A 25,466-nucleotide genomic window follows, 5' to 3' on the forward strand; every position below is an offset into this window, starting at 1 on the left:
AAAAAAAAAAAGCGGACAGATGATAAATTATTTTACAAGCAATGAAGAACATCTAACAAGGTAACATGTGTAATCAAAAACAAAAAAATCTGGGATGTCTGCATGGCTCAGTCAGTTAAGCACTTGCCTTGGGCTCAGGTCATGATCCCTGGGTCCTGGGATTGATTCCTCCCTGGGGCTCAGCAGGGAGTCTGCTTCTCCCCCCTCCCTCTGCCTGTTGCTCCCCCTGCCTGTGCTCTCTTTTTCTCCTCTTCTCCTCAAATGAATAAATAAAATCTTTAATACTTAAAAATAAATAAATAAAAACAAGAAAATGTGTTAAGGACCAATAGATTTAACTAATTTCCTGCTAGTTATCCTTCTTTTCTTCCTCTTTTCTTCTCCACCGGCCCCAACCCCAGCACTCCCTTCTCTTTCTTCCTTAGTTCCCAGTTGCTAGGCAACCTCAAATATTCCTTGAAGCCTGAGTTTCAGGAGAAAACCACCAGCATTCCTTTTTATAGCACAAAGTACCTGCACCATGTTAGACACTCTATGAATGTTTGTCAAGTACATAAACGAACCACAATTTTACTATATTTAGTTGTTAAGGTCAAAAAAAAAAAAAAAAGAAATCAATTAAAAAAGGGGAAGTCAATCAATTAAAGAAAATCAATATGCAGACAATACGGTAGAAACATATACACCCCGTGTTCTAGACTTGCACCTAGACTTAATTTCCTTACTTCTTGTAATTAACATATACTCGGGGGGAAAAAAAAAAAAAGATCCCGGTACTATATGTATGGCATGTACATACTCACCAGTACAGTAATAAAATATATTTTGAAGTAAAGGAATATTTAGGAATAGAAGTTCCTTTTGAGGTGCTCACTATTCAAATACCTCCTAATACCACCATCTAAATAAGAAAGCAAGTATCTCCCAGTTAAGTACTACAGATAACCTCATATGCGGTTATCAAATGTACACAGAGTCAGAGCCAGTCCCAGACCAAATTATGAAGGAGCAGTGTGGCTCCTTGCTTCTTCTATCTATCCTTCTGAGGAGTCAGTGACCCCAGATGTTTAAGTAGGGAAGAAACAGGATCAGCACTAAGGTTCAAAAGGCTTAATGGATAGCTTTCCTGGGGATATTTTCATTTGAAAAAGAGCTTCAAAAGAGGCAGCTGCTTAACACAGAAATAAAATGCATTACTGACAATGGAATTTCAGGCATGAATGGGGGATAAAGGCTGTCTTAAATCTCTCAGCTCAGGTAAGCGTCTGTCCATTTGGTCGCCCCTAAAGCTGGCTTCATATATAACCCATACAGACACACCAATCCAGGTGAACTTTTAGCAATTAATCGTGTATACATAGGCAAGCCCAATTTTAAGACTAATGTGTGCTCCAAAAATAAAGTTATATTCATCAACAGTTTTCAAAGTAAGTGTGCAGGAACCCGACTCCATAGATGCTTCTGAGAACGGAGGCCGGAGTGAGTGACATGGGACAGCCAACACAGCAATTTCACTCTTGTCTGTGTTACATTGAGATCCAAGATTTGGCTGGAGAAGTGGTTTCCTTGAGTGCTCATAAAGGGTTGAAATTAACAATTACATTAACAGAAAATTTCCATGAGTTTATACCTAACTGATCTGGAACAATAATCACAGCAAAATCCAACCACCATTTCTAGCAGGGCCTTTGTGGGGCGTCTGAGTTCTAGCTGGGGTCCCAGCACACAGGTCAACCTGGGTCTGAGTAGGCCTGAGCTTGGCCTGTGCCCCCTTCTCCTGCCCTGGAGCGAACAGCAGGAGGAAGGACACAGACATTGCCAGAAGGAAGGGACCAACACTGAGGGGACAGCACTGAGATGGGGAAAGCCTGAGGATATTCCAGAGGTGGGGAAACAGGGACCTCCGCAGGAGCAAGACACAGCACATTTCTGTGAGTCAGTTACATCCCCAGGCCCCTTCCCAACCCCATCAGCCTCCTTCCTAGAAACTACATGTGCAAGGTTTAGAGGTCACACATCTAAATACAAATGAGGGCCTATAGGATACAGACGAGGATACAGAAAATTAGTGGAATGTTTTAAAGAGAAGAAAAAATATATTCCATGTATTTTATTCCATAAAACCCAATTCTAAACATGTGCAATAAAAAAAATGTTAAAGACTTTAAGAAAGTGTTGCCTGAACTTGCTCCAGAGGAATCCATTCAATTGGGAAGCATTGAGTATTTTCAGCCCCTCCCTTAGCACAGAGCTCTGATTATTTGGCCCAACCAAGACTGAATACATAAAAACACTTATAAACATGAACCATGAGATTTTTTGAGTTTCCATCATGAGCCTTGTTAAAGTAAGTCAAAGATGTCCTTTGTCACACAGTTTTGATCGAATGCAAGCGACTTTAGTCATTTCCTCAGAAACAGACGTAAGCTATAAATATGAACTAACACAGCCACTCACAAAAAGGTTCGCTGACAAGTTTAATTTAAAAAGAACACTTTATTAAACTGAGAAGTAAGCCACAAAAAATTCAAACCCATGCAAACAACATTCCTAGCAGAAAAACCTGTTGTGTAATGGCAAGGATAATTACAATAGCCTGTTACTAGACTCATACATTTTTCCTGCACAAAAATGAACAACTACAACAAAAAAGTCTGTATTTATGTTTACTTATTATTTTTTTAAAGATTTTAATTATTTGACAGGGAGATCGAGAGCCAAAGAGCACAAATGACAGGAAGAGCAGAGGGAGCAGGAGAAGCAGACTCCCCGCTGAGCAGGGAACTCAATGCTGGGCTCAATCCCAGGACCCTGAGATCATGACCTGAACAGAAGGCAGATGCTTAACCCACTGAGCCACCCAGGCGCCCCTGTATGTGTGTTTATTTAATAAGACAACCCTTAGCATCTTGCCCAAATCAGATTTCAAATTCTAAGAATAATCCTCCAAACCATTAAGTGACTTCAGTATATCTCTTTGAGATGGGAAAAAACATGACTACTGCTTATTTTCTAAATTACTTCGATCTTCTAAAGCATGACTATCACAAGTCAGAATAACATGTTAGACATACTCCTTTAGAGGTGAAGTTATTTTTTATTATAATACCTGTTTCATACCTTAAATGGAATCCAGGAGCGCCTGAGGAGCTCAGTCAGTTGGGCATCTGCCTTCAGCTCACGTCTTGATCCTGGGGTCCTGGAATCAAGCCTCATATCCAGCTCCCAGCTCAACAGGGAGTCTGCTTCTCCTCTGCCCCCCCAAACCCCCAGTCATGTTCTGGGATGCTTGTGCATGCACACTCGCTCACTCTCTCTCAAATAAATAAATAAATAAATAAATAAATAAACCTAAATTGAATCCAAAGTCTCTATGAAGGTATGGCTTAAATATCTGAAGCAGAGGTCTGGGAGGGAAGGGAAAAAAAAAAAAAAAAAAAAACCACCCCCACACAAAAGAACAGCAATCTGTTTTTATAAACAAAGTTTTATTGGAACCCAGCCATACCTATTCATTTACATACTGTCTATAGCTGCTTTTACAGAACACAATGAGAACTGAGTAGCTGCAGAAGAGAGTCTAAGTCCTGCAAAGTATAAAATATTTATTAACTTATCCGTCCCTTTAAGAAAAAGTTTCCTGACCTCTGGTCTCTATGTCAGTATAGGACAGCTGACTGGTTAAATACACTCACAGTTGACTAAATGTTGAAATACACACTAATCCTGGCTTAGTCATCTTGTTGGACAATTACCTAAATCACTTAACCTGTGGCTGCTTTAATTTTCTCATTTGTAATACAATAATAGATAATATTTGTTGTGAACTTATGTACCAGAAACTATTCTAATAGTTCTACTTTCAATAAATGGACAATGCATTCATTTAATTCTGGCAAAAATGCAGTAAGGAAAGTAAAATGATTATCCCCATATTACAGATAAAGAAACTGAGGCACAGTGGTTAAATAACTTGCCCAAAGTTACACTGCTATTAAGTAAGAAAATCAGGATCAGAACTCAGGCAATCTGGGTCCACAGCTGGTATTATTAATCTCTGTGCTATACTGATAATACTTTCAATTTTTGAAAAGTTACAGATAATAAAAAGAAATCTCAAAAGGTTTGTAGGCTAGAAATGTTAAGTAGAGGTAGTAAAGTATACCTCTGCACAGCTTAAGATAAAGTACCTAAAATAAGAATATAAATGGATTTGCAAGATTCCTCTGATTCTAAAATTAGAGCTTATCCTGAGGTATGAGGAACATAAAAGTCCACAATATTCCATTTTTTACCAAAGTAATCAAAGAACCAAACTAACTAACCACCGTCTATCTTTCCCTTGGTAAGCTAAGGCCACTTCAGAACCTTCAGAAAGTCTTCAGGATAAAGACTTACCAGGGACCCTAAATCTTCCGAATTTTTTCCCATCTAGTCTTATCCTCGGCCTGGTTTACATCTGGGAAAAGGCTGAGCAAACATCCACATAAATTATGGAAAGACTTCTTCACAGCCTGGCAAGAATAACTCTATCCAAATACCAATCTCTGCATGGTTCAGGAAGATGTCCCCTGCTGAATCATCCCCGCCACTTCCTGAAGTTCTCCAGGATGTCTGGAGGAAATGTGTCACCTAAATGTGACCCAGTACTCTTTTGGACTGAAAGACAAGTTTATACAACCCAAATAATAATAAGGGGGAAATATACTGTTAAGTTACTCATCACCAACTTCCCATTTAGATAGAGATGTTCTTAATCTTCTTTTCAGTCAAGCTAGTCTTTCATTGGCTTGTAATGTCTGCAGAGTCAGGTCCAAATTCTTGACTTTGACATTTAAGGCCTTCCTTTGCTTCTTTTCCACTCCTACCTCCTTTATTTTTGGTCCTTCATGTAACAAGGACAGCCTATTTCTCTTTCACACATCACCTCTACTCCTGTCTCTGAACCACACTCATTCTGTACTCCATTTTTTCTACTCCCAACACCACATCCAGTGTACAGGCTAAATCACTGCGCTCAATATGGGATATAATTTGTACTTCCTGTGAGGACTGGATCCTCACAATCCCTCAGGGGAAAGAGGTATACAAAAGACTAAATAAAGTTGTATAATTAAAGATGTGAAATCTACTACAGGATGTAGATTACAGGATCTAAAAAGACTTTAGAGAGAGGCTATCACTGAGTTGGACCTTGAAGGAAGGGGGAGGCTCACAGACTGGTTGAGTTTACAAAGTTGGAAGAGTAACCATATGGGATAAAGGTTTACATCACACATTCCAGAGCTAGATAGGCCTGAGTCCAAAATCCTGGCTCCCTCTGACTGGTGTAGGAATGATGGTTAAGTAAGTTAGGTTGCTGCCTACCCATGACCAAACCCTATTTGTATCCCATCCTCATGTCTTGTTCAAATAATTAAACCTTCCGTGCTATGTCCCTATGGAGTCTTCCCCTTCTCTCACTGTCAACAAGATTCAGTGTTTCGACCTCTTCATTCATATGGGCATTTAACCACATATTGATTTTCAGTGTTTAAAATATTCCAGAAGTATGCTTTGCCTCCTCAATAAGACTTTGTTATCAAAGAATAGTTTCTTTCAAACAGACCCTTGGCATTTGCAAATTTTTAGGTTCAAGGTCCCTGACAAGTAGTGCTAGCTGAGCTGAGAAACAATTTAAATTATATGCGTGGGCTGTCTGGCAAGTTACATGGGGCCCAGCCAACCATAAACATCGGTCTTCCTACACGGCTTTGTGTTCTGCCCATCCAGGAACTCCTATGAACAGACTTAAAACTTGTTTCTCCCTGGGATGGTCAGAAAAAAGCTCACAGCTAGGGCTAATGATAGAAGTAAAGATCAAGTTAAACAGTACAAGAAAGGGAAGGCTCTCAGCCAAAAAAATACACATTAGAGAGTTGAAGAAATTACATGTTATAGTATATTTGCAAATCTGAGGTTGGACAAATGGCTTGGAATTCACCTCTTATGCTTTAAGAGGGTTCAATATAGGGTGTATGGTATTCTCACAATACCAAGCACCATGAGGTCAATACTAGCTGAAAGGATAATCTTATAATCTCTGATGTCCCAAAGTCCTCAGCGAAGCCAATTTCTTAGCCAAAATCAAATTTCCCTCAAGGTTCCAAAATCTTAGTATTTGCAATGTCTACTGACATATTACATCAAATAAAGCCCACATGGCTTTAAATTAACATGTTGCCTCACAATCATATTTGTAGTGTTTAGTAATGGCTTGCCTTTTTTTTTTTTTTTAAACATTTTCATGCACAGCTTTCTTTGCCAATGCTGGCAAATTATTTCCCAGAGAAAGATTCTAATTCAAAGATGCTAGGCAATTTGAGGATTTAAAAGTTGTTATTCTTTGAAAGTTTTCACTGAGTTGATTGAAATGATTAAGGCTTGCTGGGAAGTTTTATGTAAAAATAAACATGCACAGTTGTGTGTGACATGGGACAGTGGGGTGGGGGGGAGGGAATGAACATGGCTCAGTTTCCTAATACACCAATTTCTTTTGTCGCAAATACTTCATGAGCTATCCTGAAAATTATATAACAAATATGAGCTACAATGTAAAATTTACCTAAGAATGTATTTTAAACAGTTGATTTCAATTAAATTTGGGGCAAGAACTTTAGAGCAGACATTCCTGTTATTTACACATTTCTTGGAGCACAGGCATAGTTTTGTAGAAATTGGAGATGGCTGACTACACTCATTTATATCCTCAGAGGGAAAAATATTCTATAATTGTTCTGAAGTATGTTCCATCCTTATTGAAAGTATAGGAGAAACAATTGCACCAACCCTAAAACCTGGCTTTCATACCCAAGAAATCTAGTTGAACCAAGACCTTCCACCTATATCATTGGTTAATGTGTTCTTGCAAATGTCACTCAAAAAATATGAAGCCAAACCACTCTGATCCCACAAGCACTCTGAAAAAGCATTCTGAACTAATGTGAAATTTGTATAGTAATTGTTTCACTACAAACCATGACTTCAGTCCATTGGCATATAACACTTTATCATGGCAAACGAACTCTGTGAACCAACATACCCAACAGAGCTCACCATAGCTCTGCAAAGTAGGTTGGCTTTTGATGAACTCTGTCATTGCTGACCCAGTAGAACAGCAGAAACTCTTTCTCTTAAACAGTCCCACAAAGAATAAATTTATTTTCACTGTCAGACTAGGACCATGATCTTTCCATCATGTGTGTTTAAGAAATACATGTGGGTTGACTGACTTATTTCCTAAGAATTAAGCTAGTGAATTTTAAGGAATTATGAAAAAAAAAAAATTCCCTCTCTCTCTCTCCTCCTTGCCTCTCTTTTCTTACTTTAATAGGCCAAATGGGAGGACGCTTTCTTGGAGGGTAGAATGGCCCTGGCAATGATCATCAAAAGCCCTAAAAATCTAATAGCCTCTGACCTGGCATTCCATACTAACTAAGCTAAAATAAATAACTGGACAAATAAGGACACGATTTATGTATATAATTTTAACAATGTTACTTGTAAGAAAAAAATGTAACCAATCAAAATGTCTATCAATAGTACCACTGAGGGGCGCCTGGGTGGCTCAGTGGGTTAAGCCGCTGCCTTCGGCTCAGGTCATGATCTCAGGGTCCTGGGATTGGGTCCCGCGTCGGGCTCTCTGCTCGGCAGGGAGCCTGCTTCCCTCTCTCTCTCTCTCTCTCTCTCTGCCTGCCTCTCCATCTACTTGTGATTTCTCTCTGTCAAATAAATAAATAAAATCTTTTTTAAAAAATTAAAAAAAAATAGTACCACTGAAGTCCATTCCTTAGACAGACTATTAAGCAGGCCAAGGTTGCCGAGGTGAGTACCAGTGGATAATAACATAGAAGAACATTCATGGTCTATTAATTGATCCCTTTTTGTAAATATATACATAATAAGGTAAAAAGTCTCTGGTTTTGAACACTTTCTTCTTGATCACTGAGCCGAGAGCAGTCTACCAGGAATGAAGGAAGAGGTATACACACGTTCACCCCTCTCTCACTCCCAGGGTCTGTGCCAGGTCTCCTGTCTTCCTCTGAGATAGGCAGTCATACTCCAGCATGCTCCCAGTGGTATTCTTTGTAGGGCAGAATTTCAGATGAATGTGGTTTTATTTTCCTTTTTGCTTTTCTATACTTCATAATCTTACAATAAAGATTATTTTGCCAAAAGGAGCAGAGCATGATGACTAAGGGTGTAAAATATGGAACAGATAAGCCTGGGTTTTAATATTCCAAGTCCATAAATTTTAGGCTATCAAGTTACTCAACCCAAGGTGCCCATCCAGCAAATGGGCCAAATAATATTATAGCCATCTTTTTATTAGAGACGTTAATAGAAATTCCATGTTGAATAAAGGAAATGATTATTATGTACTATGTAAAATACAAACTAAGTATTTATACTTTTTGAAAGATTTACTTCAGAGAGTACACATGCACGTGTACATGAGCAGTGGGAGAGGGGAGGGAAAGAGAGAATGTCAAGAAGATTCCCTGCTGAGTATGGAGCCCAAAGCATGTGGGGCTCGATCCCACCACCCCCAACAACACCATGATTGGAGTGGAAACCAAGAGTCGGACACTCAACCAACTGTGCCACTTAGGTACCCCAAAGTGTTTGTACTTTTAAGAAAAATAAATCCAAACCCAGTCTCACAGAAGAACCAAACAAATAAAAACATGGGGAAAACTGTATTTGCAATGGTAACAAAAAATGCATATTTAGCAGCCCTGAATTACCATTTTACACATACCAAAACAAAATCCCTAATAAAGTTTCAGTATTGTAGTGAAATTGCTGGTATTCCATTGTTAGCAGCACTAAATTTCGTATGAATCTTTTAGGAAAGCATTTAGGCTTTATTAGGGTAAGAGTAATTCCTCCAAAGAATTTATCTGCAATAAATAATGTGCCTAAAGCAAAAAATAATATGCAAAAAGGTGTTCATGACAGAATCCTAAATAACGGTAACTAACTGGAAATATTTGAAGATCCACTGTTAGAGGAATGGGGAATGGTTTAATTCATCTTGGCATGTCAAAGCAACAAAATTAGAAAACCATCCAGACTGTCACACTGAAGACCATGGAGAAACAAAATAGTCTGATATGCTTTCAAGTGAAAACAACAGAATTCAAAATATCTATACCCCATCCTTATATAAAATATACAGACCTGCACACAGGAATAGCTGAGATAAGGAGAAATGTGTGGGAGTAGGGAGGAAAGGCTTCTAGACCGAGGAGCAGTGAATTCAAAAGCAGAGTAGACCAGCAGTTGGACCACAAGACATGGTCGGTCAGCCATGCCAGCTCTTTCTACTGCATGGTAAATAATACCATTTCTTTTCTTTCTTTCTTTCTTTTTTTTTTTTTTTTAATATTTTATTTATTTATTTGAGAGAGAGATAGTGAGAGAGAACATGAGCGAGGAGAAGGTCAGAGGGAGAAGCAGACTTCCCATGGAGCTGGGAGCCTGATCTGGGACTCGATCCTGGGACTCCAGGATCATGACCTGAGCCAAAGGCAGTCGTCCAACCAACTGAGCCACCCAGGTGCTCCAAACTTCCTATTTCTAAAGAAGGAAGGAAAACCAAATTTTACCAGTATTTCATGAATAGATTTACAATGACATCCTCTTTCAGTCCAGATGGCAGCCAGTCACATGAAAGGAGTCTCTGAAGGCAGCCTGGGAGCTCCATTGCCATGAGGCACCCTCCGCTCCTGTGCCCTTCCAGTGACTGCAAAGTATTACAGTCTACATGTGCCCATGTAAGCAGATGGATGGATGATATCATTACACCTGAACCACATGACCCCCGTGAAACAGACAAGTGGTTTATAGGAGCCACCGCTGGATGAGAACAGCAGTCATGTAGGCGCAAGACAGAACACACTCGTGAATCTGACACCTCTGCTTGTCCACACTGCACAACTGTACAGCAGCCCTCATTCCTCTAAAGTACAGATGACACTGTCACAGCGAGAAAGGTTCCCGAAGGAAACATTTTGAAAACAGAAGTTCAAAAATATTTCCATCATTATGTTCATCTTTCCCCAAATAATATCGCATCCATAAAACCCATCCCATCTGCACTCTCTAAATATGTCGACACAGAATTTTCTAATCTGCCTTAAAATTTACAAAATTAAGAATCTTCGTTTTTGAAGTCCTATTACAAGTAGGAAAATGCAGCGTGTTCCCACTCTTTCTTAAAGAAATGACTGAGCTTCTCAAAAAGGAAAATAACCGCTACCGTTTATTGGGGACGCTCTGCTTATGGATCAGGCACTGATCAGTGCTATTTCCTAATCACTCAATCTTCACCACCATCCCTGATGAAGAAACCGTGATAATCATCTCACTTCATAGAGACAGAAATGGAGACACAGATTAAGCAAATTATCCAATCTAGTAAATAAACAAGACAAGAGTCTAATCTAGGCAACAGAACCATGGAAGGTCTGTTCTTAGCCACTCTGAATACTATGCTAGATTATAATTTACTGGCTGATTTCAACTGAACGTTTGTGCAGCTGGTGAATAAAAACAAACAAGCAGTGAACACTGCATAGCTACCATTTGGATCTGCATTTTCTGAAGACAAACTAACTTTTCAACGATAACAATCGAAAAAAAAAAAAAGTATGTAAGAAAACTGTACTTCAACAGAGCTTAAAATTAGTGTATCACAAAATGGAAATCGATTTTTAAAAGGAAGCAAATGCAATCATATTATTCACACTGAAATTATCAACGACTCAGAAAAAAATTCCCAAAATTAAAGGACTGAATATTATGAATATAAAATTATTTTTAAAAACATTACTTTTATGTCCTTTTAATCCCTACTTTTGTGTTTACAATATGTAATACATTAGTGCAATAAATATGTATGTTATTTATAATACATATATGTATACTGAAGGAGATGCTCACAAACTTAATGATTAGCAACACCCTGCTCAGAAGTTTAGAGTTTAGAATATTGCAAAAGGCTTTAGAAGAGAAAACAATTACATTTGCATTTCAAAAAGCTCTTCCTGGAGGCATTGTCAGGGGATGAATTTGGAGCAATGGTATAGCTATGGATCCTGAAGGCTTGAACTCAGCAGACAAGGGAGAAAGCATCTAGGACACTTATCAGTCATGGAGGAGCCAAAGTCATTGATGATGTCACAGTTTCTGACTTGTGGCGACAGTGGATTCAGAAGAGAACACAAACCAAAGTGCATGTGTGGTGGGGGTTGAGGGGAGTGGGCTGCGATGATAATTAAACTCTGATCCATTGAGATCACAAGGCCGAGCTTCATCTGTTTACAAGTGGTCACCGACAAGCTAAGTTTTGGTAAGCGCACTGGGGGAGCATGCCTCAAGGTGGATGGGAAGGGCACCAGCATTAACAGAACAGGTCGTGGGAACAAAGCCATTGAAGAAGACTGGGAAGGAAGGAAGAGTCACGGAGATGGGAGAAGGCCCAGGAGAGGGCGGAATGAGGAGGCTGAGGAACTGTGGCACACTGATGCCTGCAGGGCAAAGGTACAAGGCTAAGGGACCACTCATGTGCACATGCCATCAGTGATGTCAGAACATCTGGGCAACACATCTGCTTCCAAAGCAAAATGAGGTCCCTCTGCTACCATTCCTCACCCTTACACAAGTAAGATGATCTTGGTAAAGAAAGGCACAGTATCAGCAGGCTTATATCCTATAGAAAGGAGAGAAGCAGCATAATCAAGTTACGATTAAGTAGTCATACACAATGCATCATGTCATTCCTAGAAAAAGGACTTTTTCCACTATTGATCTTGATTTTATAGAGTCAACTAATACAAAGAACATAAAAGTGCTTTCTGAGATTAAGAACAAAACCTCCCTCAGACCCAGAAAACATGAAGAAGTAACTTCTGATGCTACTCTTGCTACATTTGCTTAACGGCCTGGCCAACACTGATGATTCCTCTTTCCCATCAGACCGCAGCAGCCCTCTATCAGGATTTAAAGACAGGCTTTGACGTTTTGACAGAACTATGGATCTGTTCAATGTCTTCTTCTAAGGGGAAATAAAAGCTAGACTGAAGGCATATTTTACTGTTTTCAATGCCCTTAAAATTTTTTATGATGTGGAATTTCTCCATAATGATAAAGGATATAAACTTGATCTTGGGGCTCAGTTCCTGATCATATCTCCTTGGTCTGTATTCTGAGCCAGGATGAAACTTCGAGGCTAAGCAACCCCCTCGGACTTAAAAGTAATGCCACAAGTCGAATTTACCAGCTTTTTTCCCCAGAAGTTTTTATTACCGAAAATTTTAAAGGTATATAAACATAAGTGGATTAACACAATGAATGCCATCCACCCATCACCAGCTTCAATAATCAATCCTTATGGCCAATCTTGTTCCATCTGTATTCTCTCCCACTGATACCCCCATATCACCTTGAAGCAAGTCCCAAAAACAATACCATTTCTTCCATGAATACTTCAGTATACATCTAAAAGATAACATAACTGTAAGACTATTTATCCTAAAATTAGTATAATTCTTACCATTAGGAAGAGGAATTTCTATTTCAATACCATCCCATTTGCAGCCAATTGATGATCACATTTCCAAAGATCTTATAAAAGTTGTATTTTATGAAAAGTCATATTTTAAAAAACAATTTTTTTTGCATTAAGATCTCATCAGGGTTTCCCACTATGGCTGCTGGTAGTTAAGAATTTTTTAATCTGGGGTATCTGGTTGGCTCAGTCGGTTTAACATCTGCCTTCAGCTCAGGTCGTGATCCCAGAGTTCTGGGATGGAGCCCTGCATTGGGCTTCCCAATGCTTCTCCCTCTCCCCAACTTGTGCTCTTTCACTCTCTCTCTCTCAAGTAAAATACTCTTTAAAAAAATTTTTTAAAGAATTTTTTAATCTATACATTTTCCCCTTCAATTCTCTTCTTTCTTCTGCAAATTACTAGGTAGAAGAAACTGGGTTATTTGTCCCGCAGAGTACCCCATAGTCTGGCTGCATTGGCAGGTACAATTTAACATGTTTTAGTTCACCTTTAAAATTCAGGTGGCTAATTTTTTTCCTGCCCCTTGTTGCTAGATAAAGATATCCCACAGTGTGCTGAACAAAAACGACGAATCACCCAGGCGCCCCATGCTGTGTGGTCTTTAATCACCATCTTTAACTTCTCTGTGCTTCAGGGTCCTTCACCATAAAATGAACATAACACACTCTACACCTAGGGTAAGAGAATTCAGCAGGATAAATTCAGGAAAAGGGCTTGACACACAGTAAGCACTCTAGAAAAACTTAAATTAAAAAAGTTGTCATTGTTACTGTTTTTAAATTATTATCCCTAATTAAAAGTGAAACTTTCCCTCTCTCAAAACTAAAGCTCAACTTTGAGGTACCATCTCCTCTCTTCCCCCACTAAGTGACACCTCTAAATTGACTTTTACCCTGAAGACTTTTTGTTTTAGTTGTGCTCTTGACAATTTTTGTGTGTCATGGCACTTCAGAACAAAAACTACCCCTGCTGTGTGATAATATGTCATCCATACTTTGCAAACAGCAGGAGAATCGGCTGTCCTTGAATAGTCACAGATCTAACCTTCTTGGTTGTTTAAAAAGCATTCAAGTGAGAGACAGATTTTTTTTTTCCTTAGACTGAGAGCCTACCATGTGCCAAACCTGGCATTTAACACCAGCAACTTCATGAATTCTAATCTGCTGGAACTTAAAACCACTGGATTTCTCCCCTCTTACATTTTAATTATTAATAACCTGAGATTTTTTAAAAAATATTTTATTTGAAAGAGAGAGCACAAGCAGTGGGGAGGAACAGAAGGAGAGGGAGAAGCAGACTCCCCGCCATGCGGGGAGCCAGATGTGGGGCTCGATCCCAGGACCCCAAATCATGACCTGAGCCTAAGATATTTAACCAACTGAGCCACCCAGCCACCCCAAGTGTCTTCATTTAAAATATGTATTTATTGCCCACCACTGGGACACATGCTGGTGGGTGGGGATGAAAAATTAGTAACAGAGCACAGTTTCCTGGAAGAAAATCTGCAGTCCATTAGGAGAGAAAAGAGGTTTATTTATGATCTATACTTTAATATAACATAATGGTAAGTGTCACGGGAGGGGAGCTGTTTAAGAAGGAGATAAGAGCTAAAACAAAAGACTGAACAACATGTAGGATTTCAACATTCCAGAGAAAGGGTTGAGAGCAGCATAAAGCGAATTTCAGGCAAAGGAAACTGGAGCAGGGGGGCTGAAGTGTGGGGGTATTTAGGGAAAGGCAGTAGCTCTGGCTCAAGTATAGGATGCATGAAGGGACAAGGAGAAAAGAGGCTAGAATGAGTCAGTGGGGCTAGAACCTAAGAGCCCCTGATGAGTAGGTAGTAGTAAGAAGGCTGGACTAGATTCCGTGGTTGACTGAGAGGTTTTGAGGATTTCTGAACCAGTGAGTGGCACAGTCAGAGCTGTGGTTTCCTATAAATTAATATGGATGCACGGAGGTGAAGGGAGACAAGGGGACAACCTGTTTCCTGATTCAGAAGTCAAGGACCTCTGAGTCAAGTCCGGAAGAAAGCAACCTATGAATACAAGCTATATTGTGGATGGAGGGCATACGACTTGGTGACTGAAATGAAAGAAGTGAAAGAGAACTCAAAGTCAGCTCCAGAGTTTGGAGCCTAAAGGTCTGGAAAAAATAGTGGCACCAATAACAAAACTGTAAGTCAGTTCAAAGAGCTGGGGTTGGAAGAGAGAGGACACAATGAATCCCATCTGAGTATGTGGACTCTGATGTCCCAGCAGCACACACACAGTGGGCCACCATCATCAACAGAGGAGTGTGGAAAGAGGGCCAGGAAGAGAATCTTGGAGATGTAGTATGTGTAGGATCCAGCAAGTGCAAATAGATGGAGAAGTCGTGTTCAGAGAAGACTCTTCAGGGCAGGACAAATCACAGGATGCAAAGTATGGAAGAGCTTCCCAGGAGTCATGAAGACAGAAGACAGATTGTGGAGCTTAAAGAAATGAGGGAAGAAGTAAAGGCGATGAACGTAGACCCCTTATTTAGTAACTCCATATAAAAAATAAAGAAAAGAGGGGATCTAGGCAGGAGCACTGCAAAAAGAGTTGCATTCAGAAGTTCCCCCTTAGCCACTATTTCACTTTCCATGGTATCAGTTACCACTGGTCAGCGGTGGTCCAGAAGCAGGCAGTGAGCTTCCTCCTGACATATGATCAAAAAGTCAACAGCAGACTGACACTATGCATGTGTCATTCAGCTCACTTCCTCTCATCACACAGGCATTTTATCATCTCACATCATCCCAGGAAGGGTGAATACAGTATAATAAGATACTTTGAGACTGTAACTTTTATTACAGCATATTGTCCTAATTGTCCTGTTTAATTAGTAGCTATTATTCTTTTATAAAAAGAGTGTGCAGGATCAGTGCAGGGAGGGGTAGAGAGGGACAGAGAGAATCTCCAACAGAACCCCTGTGAGCACAGAGCCTGACTCAGACCCAGGGCTCAGACTCATGACCCTGAGATCCTGACCTGAGCTCAAATTGTGGGTCAGACACTTGACCAAATAAGCCACCCAGGAGCTTGAATTATTAGCTATGATTGTTAATTTCTTACTGTGCCTAATTTATAAGTTAAACTGTAACTATAGGTATGTATGCATATAGAAAACATCCTATACATGAGGTTCAGGCATCCACAGGAGGTCTTGGAATGCATGCCTGGTGGATAAGTGTGCCCTACTATATCCATTTTTTTTTTTAAGGAAAGAAAGGTCTGAATATTTTTATGCAAATAAGAGGGGAAGAAACAAGTGAACACCCCAGGCAAGAAAAAAAAGGGATAACCCTAGAGACAAAGAAATAGTGGCCCGTGAAAACACTAAAGTAAAAAAAAAAAAAGCAAAGCTTGAAAACTGAAGATGACTAGCTGTCAGATCTGTTTCGTTGGCCTACACAGTTTCAAAAAACGTGATGTGAGCTTGCAGAGATTTCACCTAGAAAACCAGAGATTTGATTTTTCTGGAGAAAACAGAAGAATGGCAACATCAGGCCCAAGCCTCCAATTGCTGCCTACACCGGAGGCATGCCTGGCACCCTGCAGCCGGCCACGGGCCCCACCTGTGGCCACACTCATTGTGGTGACTTCAATGGCTCCTCCTGGCAGTGGAGTTGGTGACCCCTGACCCAGATCTTTTCAATAAAATGCTGCCGTGATGTCATCCTTAGAGAGTAAGTGGGGACTACAGACTGAGATTTGGAAACTGAAAAAATATTGTAATAGTCATGGAAGGAAATGGTTAGGAAGTCAGCAGGAGATGAATAATCAATGGATTGTTATCTGTGAGTCTGATGGAGGGAGCAGTGATTTGTCGCTTCGCCCGGCAGTGCCCTACAGCCTGGAAGCAGAGGTCACAGGGCAGTCATGGCGAGAGACAGGAAGCGGAGGTTTTAGGGTGCTGGGCGGGCCTCAGTGAGGAGACGGAAGGCTCTGGTGGCCTGGGAGAGTGAAGAAGAGGCATCCCAGGAGCCAAGAGCAGATGAGGAAGAGGGAGAGACCTGTTTAAAAACATAAGAGGACAGACACACGTCAGAGGCTAAGTGGAAGGGCTGAGAGACTTGGGGAGCAAGCAAAGGCAAGGAGAATTAGTACAAAAGGGAAAAGTTAGCCCCACAAAAATTTGACCATTAGTGTTTCTTCATCTCCCTGCTATTCAACTCCTAGAAATAACCTGGAAAAGATTTTTTTGTTAATGGAAAGAAAAAAACAAAAACAAAAACAAAACCAGGGAAACATGACCGGACTTCATAAATCAGAGCAGGTTCAGAGGATTATATTTTTGAGCAATGAGCCATGTGAATGTTGAGGAAGGCCATTTTTTAAACTACACACTTGACTTCCCTTCAAATATCCTTAGTTATGATTTGGAAGATAAAAAGTACATTCTGTCTTTGTTCTTATATGCAGAGGACTGTATACATTGTCTCAAGTTTTGAAGAAGGAAGGAGATCAAAAGTTCAAAGTTTAGCAAATTCTCAGTGTCTCACACAGCGAATGCCTGTAAAAAGGGAAGGAAGAAAGCCAGCATTCATGACCTGCTTGCCCGGTGCCTGAACCTCTGGGGTCTGCATAGGCCTTAAGTCCCTTTGTGTTTAAAAGAAACACACATACACACAAAACGACGTGTTAAATGCAGAGAATAATTCCACACGGTTACACCCAGACTGGGAGACCGGCCACTCTCAAAAAGAACAGTAAGGGTTGGTGGTCCCATGACAGAGAGATGAAGGGGGAGCTTAAAGCTTCATCTTCAGTGCTTGGGTGACTTACTTTACAGCAAGAATGCATTTGCAATTTTTAAAAAAAATTTTAAACTTGAATAAAATGGATCTAAAGCAAGCTTTTAAGAATCAAAGAAATGTAAATCAAAAGGAGTCCCTTTATTTCACGTACCACACAGCCTACAACACAATATCTGCAAAGGTGTGGGAAAATGGGAAGTCTCTAAGAGTTGTTGCTGTTGTTCTCTCGGAGAGACAACACAAGCACAGGGCACAAAACTGAAAAGGTGCAGAGGAACTGTTCTCAAAATTAAGTCTCCTTCCCTCCCCTGTGCCCCAGACACCCAGTTCCTCTCCTTGCAAACAGTTACCTATAAGAGTTTCCTGGGTGTCATTGAGAAAATCCACTAAATCACAGGAGGGAGTGCAAACTGATACACTTTACTGAGTGACAGTTCAGCATCTATCAACATTTAAATACAGGTACCATGTTGTCTAGAAACTCCACCTATAAAAGACTACAAAAGACAATCTATGTACCCAGATGCCCACTGCAACATTTTAGAGGTAGTGAGTTAATTGGAAGCCAGTTAAATATAGAGTACATCCACCCAGTGGACCACTATATTGTCCTTATAAAACATGAGAGGGGAAGAAAAAAAGGAAGCTTCCCCCCCAAAAAAAATCAGTATGAAAGCATTTTCATAAGCTAACAAAAATTTCTGGATATGCCTATGTGTGTATGACCACTGTCATGTCTGGGAACATAGTCAAACCATTTCTAATCTATGTTTATTATACACCATTAGAAATGAGAAAGGAGGGAGGATAAGAGATTTTCTTTTTTTTTTTTTTTTTAAGTCTTTATTTATTTATTTGACAGAGAGAGACACATCGAGAGAGGGAACACAAGCAGGGGGAGTGTGAGGGGAAGAAGCAAGGAGCCCCATGCAGAGCTCAATCCCAGGACCCTGGGATCATGACCTGAGCTGAAGGCAGACCCTTAACGACTGAGCCACCCAGGTACCCCAAGATTTTCATTTTTAAATACTATGGTACTATGTGAATGTCACAATGAGCTGTCATAGACTGCTTTGATGGCTTAAGATTTTTAAGAATTAAGTTCAAAAATATAAAGCTAACAGAAATCAGTATTACATGGATGAAGTTAGCATCTGTAAAAACATTTTGCATGTAGACTATTAAAAAGCCAAAGGTATGAGGCACCCGGGTGGCTCAGTTGGTTAAGTCAGTTAATCTTCAGCTCATGTTAGATTCCTGGGTCCTGGGATCAAGCCCTGCATTAGGCTCCCTGCTCTGCGGGGAGCCTGCTTCTCCCTCTGCCTCCCTCCCTCTCTGTCTCTCATGAATAAATAAATAAAATCTTTAAAACAAAAACAACAAAGGTATCATGGGTACAGACGTGAATATTCAAGATCTGCCCCAAAGGCTCAGGCCTGAACAAATGAATGACTCTACTGAAGGCTGAATGGAAATTGTGTGTGCTGAGGGCTGCCAGGGCCTCTGACCTGGAGAGGGAAGCCGGAACATCCCAGCTACCCACAACATGTAAGTTTCTCTTCTTATAGACCAAACTCAACTCCCATGAAGTGACTGAAAATACTGGGGATGGACAAAGAAAGGTGATGGGCTGGAAAGAAAGATATCTAATAAAGGTGTTCTTGGGCCCCATCTAGCTCAGTGTATGCAATTCTAGCTTTTGAGGCTCTAAGCTTGCGCCACATGTAGGGTGCAGAGATTCCTTAAAAACAAAATCTTTAAAAAAAAAAATTATTTCTAATCCCAGGATTCCAGAAGATCTCCAGGAATATTCCTAATCTCAACTTTCTAAATTTCAGCCAGAAGCTGAACTTCTTTCCTGAAAAAGTGGGCATCAAGTGTAGAAGATAAACTTGAATCCAAGAACTTATTACACATTTACCAAGGGGAAGTGCAGAGATGAAAATGCTGTCGACCAAGCAGTTAGACTACTAGACTGCATAAGTGTCCCTCTATCTCCAGCACTGATGTGTTCACTTATTCATGGAAGTTTTCCAGTCCTGCCAGCAGATAAAGCCCTGGAAAGGAGAATGCCCTCTAAGGCAATGATCCTTCAGAATCGGCTGAAGGTTGTTAAATGTCTTTCCAGTAGCTAAGCCAAAACGCCCTTCCAATATTGGTCTTATTTCTCAAACTCCCTGGATTAGTTTTCTGTTGCTGCCACAACATATGACCACAGACTTAACTGTCTAAGATACCATTGTTATCTCACAGTTTCACTGGGTCAAGAGTCTGGGCACAGCTGGGTCCCTGCTCCAGGCTTCACAGACAGCAATCAACATGCGGCAGGGCTGTGTTCCTTTCTGGAATTCTCTGGAGAGGAGTTCATTTGGATTGCTGGCAGCATTAATCCCAAGCGGCTCTAAGATTGAGGTGCCCATTCCCTCGCAGGCTGTGGACTGGGGGCCGGTCTAGAGACCACGTGGCTTGCAGCCTCCTTCAAACTCAGCAATGGTGAGGGAGTTCCCCTCATGTTCTAGTCTCTCTGCGTCCCCCGGGCCTCTCCACCCTCCACGGCCTCCCTCTCTGCCCCATCTCTCTGACTCAGTCTTCGACTTTTAAAGGCCCGTTAGTTATTTACCTCAGGCCCACCTAGATAATCAAGGCTACCCTCTCTCTCTCTTTTTTTTTTAATATTTTATTTATTTATTTGACACAGAGAGAGAGATCACAAATAGGCAGAGAAGCAGGCAGGGTGGGGGGAGGCAGGCTCCCCGCTGAGCACAGAGCCTGATGTGGGGCTCAATCCCAAGACTCTGGGATCATGACCCGAGCTGAAGGCAGAGGCTTAACCCACTGAGCCACCCAGGCGCCCCTACCCTCTCAGTCTTCAGGTCAGCTCATTACTGACCTTAATTCCATCTGCAAAGCTCCTTCAGAACAGTACCTAGATTAATGTTTGACTGAACAATCAGAACAGGCATGAGATGGGGGGCGGAATCTTTAGAATGATGCCTGCCACATCCATTTCTATTCTAAGATGGAAAAATAAACCGACCCAAGGATTCCAATCTCCCTGGGTTTTTCAGAGTCTGATAATGAACTGACACTGCTATTATGGGAGTTATTTTGATCAAACCTGCAAAGAACTCTGCTGAATAAATATTAAAACCACCTTTATAATCAACAAAACTATGGCTCAGAAGTTAACTTGCCTGAGACCACAGGAGCTCCAAGTAGGAGAATCAGAAGGATATCTGGTTTTGACCATCTTAAAAAGCCCATTTCTTTCACTATTTCTGAAAGCAGGGCACAATTATGCCTTTAGAAAAAGAGTGGCTATGTTGGTAGAGATAGGCTAAGGAATAATGATGCTTAAAGCAGAAGAGAATGAAATCCAACAGGATTTAGCAACGAATTGATTCTGTGAATGAAAGGCGAAGGACAACATAGAATCAAACCCGCCGCCACTATAAGCACAAACTGAGGTTTAAAACATTAACTTAAAACTTAATTTTATTAATTTAAAACTTTAAAAATTACAAAATAGGCATATCATAGGATACAAGTCCTAACGCTGAGCAGGCGGCAAAATGGCACGTTGAAGAATGTGCATCTACGTGTGTGTCAGGCAGGTGTACGTGTTCACACATACATCCTTTCACTTATTTTACTAAACAAATATTTAAGAAGCACCTGCTAGGTAGCAGACACTTATCTAGTTGTTGGGCATAAAGCAATAAACAAAACCAAGTCCCTGCCTAACAGCAAATAAACAAACAATATATATAAGAGATAGTGATAATACCATGGAGGGAATAAAGCAGAGAGGAAAGAGGGAGTTCAGAAAGGAGGGATGTTACTTTATATGAGCTGGTCAGGGAAAGCTTTGTTGACGTAGTGCTGTCAGAACACAGTCCTGAAGAAAATGAAGGAGACATGCAGTTCTCTGGGGGAAAGCAGTCCAAGCAGAAGGTACTTAAAGTGCAAATGCCCTGGGGCAGGAGTGGGGTTGCAGAATTAAAGGAACGGAAGGGAGGCCACTGCTGCTGCAGCAAAATAAACAAGGTGGGGAAAGAGGAGGAGGAGAAGTCAGTGAAGTTAGAGACGCTGGGCACGGAAGAAGATAATGTGGGAGTTTTAGTGTCACCAGGAAGACTCTGGGAGAGATGAAAAGGCATCAGAGTTCTGCATAAAAGAAAAATGGCACTGTTTATCCATAAACAAACTAAAGTTCACAACACTAAATCTAGGAATAATTACTTCTTCCTGATGAGGTGATTATAAATTTCCATTTTCCAGTTTTACTTATTATTTTACAAGAAAAGGTACAGTGCATTAGATATCAAGTTGGTTTTTACGTGCGCCAAAGTGACCCTAAGGTGGTTCTCTGGGGACAAATGGTTAGGTTGTCTGGCTCTGGATCAGGAGGGCTGGGTTTAGTTCTTGATTTTGTGCACATTCAAGTTGCCTAATGGCTGCCAACCTCCATATATTTTACTTCAGGGGAGGAACTCGTGCCCACATCATCTGGCTGCTTGGATGTAAGTAAAAGACTCAGTACTCAGCTCAGCTCCTAATAAGAGTGACCCCCTCCCCACACAGAGTGGTCTCTGTTCGCATTACCTCCAAGCACAGACCAACCAAATCTGCATTAAGCAACAGCTAATATGAGCGAGTAACCGTAGCAAGATTGGGTGCGGCTCACGTGGTAATCTGGGCTGCTTCCTTTTTACCTCCCCTCCACAAGTCACTCTCAAGGACAAACCAGTCTAACTACCAAAACCCAAACTGAAAGGATCCGTTTGGCAGCAAAGAACACCAAATCCAAACCACCAAAACGAACAGACTAGCTTTGCATTTAATTCATCCCTGAGGTTCCCCGAACTCATCTCTCAAACCTTTTTATTCCCTTAAACCTCTTCTTCCTCTTCTGTCATGATCTAAAACAGCCAATAATTTGAACTTAAAATATAGGCCGATAGCTGCTTGTGAAACAAAAGGAAAACTCTGGATTTTCAAAGATTAAAAAAATATATAGGTTTTACACAAGAACGAACTTCTGACTACGTATTTTGAAAACATTCAAATACCTAGAACTCTCCGTGTATAATATTTACCTACCATGTCAACATACATTCTCTTGGCAGAGAAGACTATTACACAGACTTTATCATTAAGGGAAGCCTCAGGCACTTTAAAGTTTAAAGGACATTCTAGTTTAAAGGACAATTTTTGTGTCTTGTTTTCTGAGGAGGAGGAATAAACAACTTTACCATCTTCTGGCCCAAGCGTCCTCTCTAGCGAATGTCAGCTTGGCCCAGTTACACTTATTTTTCATGTAGGGAAATGGCAGGGTTTGTTCCACATCGACTCTGTGTATGTGCGTAGAAATTTCACCATTTAATTTTCATGTCTGGGAGGAAAGGAGCTTATAATTATGCTGGGAGGTAGAACTGTAATTAGGTTTTCAAATACCATAGGTATCCCTATGATCCAATTTAAAATAAAAGAGAGTTCTGGTACTGTGTTATTGGGTTGGCTTTTTTTTTTCCCCCTTGAACATCATATTCCTCAAACCTCAGGAATCATGAGAAAATCTTAGAGTTAAAAAGTGTTTTTAATTAAAAAAAAATAAGCTAATACAAACTGTTATTAGTATTTAGCATGAATAAGAATTTCATACATACCTGTAGATGCTTAAAAATTATTCTGGCTATGAGTTATATCCTGCAAAATAGGTTAATGGCAAGTTTAGAAAATAATCAGCTTAACCTTATTACCTCTGGGGATGCTAATAAGATTTTACAATCACTACAGCTTCCTAACTCTCCGGCCACACAGTGTACTTTATACATGACTCCTTTACACTTACGGTTTGCAGAAGATGAAACATACAGATTTTATAGGTCTTATTCAAGTGTAAGCAGCATGTTCGTGTTTGTGTGTGGTGTTTTGTGTGGAGGAGGGAAGTAGGGCGGAGAGTATATACGCAAATGCTTTCCCCACCCACTCTCAAAGAGTGAGTAAGATCATACTTGACCTATACAGGATAGTATGGAAGACAATACATGCAAATATTCTGCGTAATTACATTTATTCCCACTTTTCTGTACTGCTCCCATTCTGGAAAGGAGAGAGAGAAAATGAAAATAAACATTCCCAATATTTGATTGTATGATCTAATTAATGGAAGTAGCCCTATTCATTTTAAAAACCCCGTCGCTGGTTCTAAACACCAAATAATCTTGGAAACATCTGAAAGTGTTAAGGGAAAAGACAAATCTATGAGAAACAGAGTATATACACATGCCAGTCAAGCATTTGTAAAATATAAAATGCCTAATAATTTTATTCCAAAGTATTTCAAGAGCCGATTTCCACTCAAACATACCCACTGCATTACAAAAATCCCATGAATGTATAAATGGTATACAAACACCCAAAGTCATATGGAGCATGGTAAGGCCATGTTATGTGAAACACTGATTCCAGGAAATAAAGGAACAGAGCTTCAATATAAAATGGGATCCTTTAAACAACTGAGTAATTCTAGGCGCACGGGATTATCAGAAAACCAACAAAATCAGAGAACCTGTTTGGAAATCTATAAGGAGAGAGAACTTTCTTGAGCACTTGGAAATAGAAGAAGGCGGTTCACATTCCAGTAACTCCAGGTTTTTCTCCAATAAATATTCACTACTCGTTTTTCATATAAAACCTATAGGGGAGCATTTAGCACTTAGACAAAACTTAATGTGCCTACAGTGTTGGAAACTTTCTATGAACTGCCCTAATCATAAAAATAACATGTATTCAAAAGAAAGAGCTGTTGCAAGTATCGTTCTGGAGACTTTTTGGGTACTTAGTAACCACTTTCACATTTTGATTTTTTAGATGACTCCATTTGTATTTCCTTCTATTCCCTTACTTGTAGAAGTATTGTGACTATGAATTTACTCAAAACTTTAGTTTGACTTACAAAAAAGTTCAGCAAGAGGAGAAAACATTTTCCTTCATTAATTTGAAAATAACTTAAGCTATGAGCTGTATAAAGCAGGCTCCTTTTTCTTTTTCCTAAAAATACATATGAAGTCAGTCATGGAGAATTATCAAATAACAGGACTTGACGCAATTTCAGATATTGAGATTAAACAAAATCCAAGCCACTTGATGAAGTCAGTAAACACCTGGACAAAGTTGAGTTTGGGGGGAAGGGGAATGTGATCTAAAAGGGGCCGTTGAGATTTTAAGACTCTTAACCCCTCTCTTACCCCCTCCCTCCAAATATACATGCCAGAGGAAACGTAAACTATTCACTTTTCTTAGAAATGCAGGCCCACACAGATTAATTATTAGCCTCCAACAATCCAACAAGTCCAAAAAGTAACCAGCTTGAAATCTGAAGCAGAGAAGTTAGATGGTTTATTAGTAATTCTATGACTTGCTCTCTCCAGGTCAGTGCCGGGTTGATAGGGTGGCATTTGCCTGAAAGCAGCAGGCAAGAATAAAACTCTTCCAAAACAACACAAATCTGGACAGAATGGAAGTTTCCTGTTCCTTCAGTAAATGACAATTCTAATGTGGACAACATTCAGGTCTTGGGAGGAAGAGACAATCAACAGAAGACTTCATTTTGAATTCCTAATTCCTATAAGCCTAACCTTATCCAAACCTGTCACAAAATCTGTGAAACTAGGAATGCAAGCGAAGCCCACGTCAGCTAGTCTGGTACCAATATTCTAGGTATTGCCAGCAAAGTTTGTTTGGGGATATTCCAAAACTGGTTTTTTACTCTGTGATAACAAATGTTACCATTGGCAGAGAAGGGAAATATGGCTAAAGATTGAAGTCCCGTACAATATTCTTTTCAGTATTTAGGTCTTTCATTACAATACAGAAATGATTGTTAATGCTCTTTGTCACTCCCAGATGGCCGTGAAAATGTCCGTATTAGCCATCTGTAGGTCAGAAACCTGTTAGGCATGTAGGAAATTAAAAACCTGAACTGGACCTTTGATTTCTCCAACAGAAACTAGCCTATCAACCACAACAAATGACTCAAAACTAGCATGATACTATGCCAAAACATA

At 40.2% G+C, this 25,466-nt stretch overlaps 1 protein-coding gene across 12 annotated transcripts in view; it reads right to left on the reverse strand.

The window, feature by feature from the left end:
• The window catches only part of LOC309868543 (liprin-beta-1), a 177,295-nt gene that overhangs the window by 112,030 nt on the left and 39,799 nt on the right, over nt 1-25,466 (reverse strand). The window lies entirely within an intron of this gene.

This window comes from Mustela nivalis (genome assembly GCF_964662115.1).
Source record: "Mustela nivalis genome assembly, chromosome: 7".
NCBI classification, from domain to species: Eukaryota; Metazoa; Chordata; class Mammalia; order Carnivora; family Mustelidae; genus Mustela; species Mustela nivalis.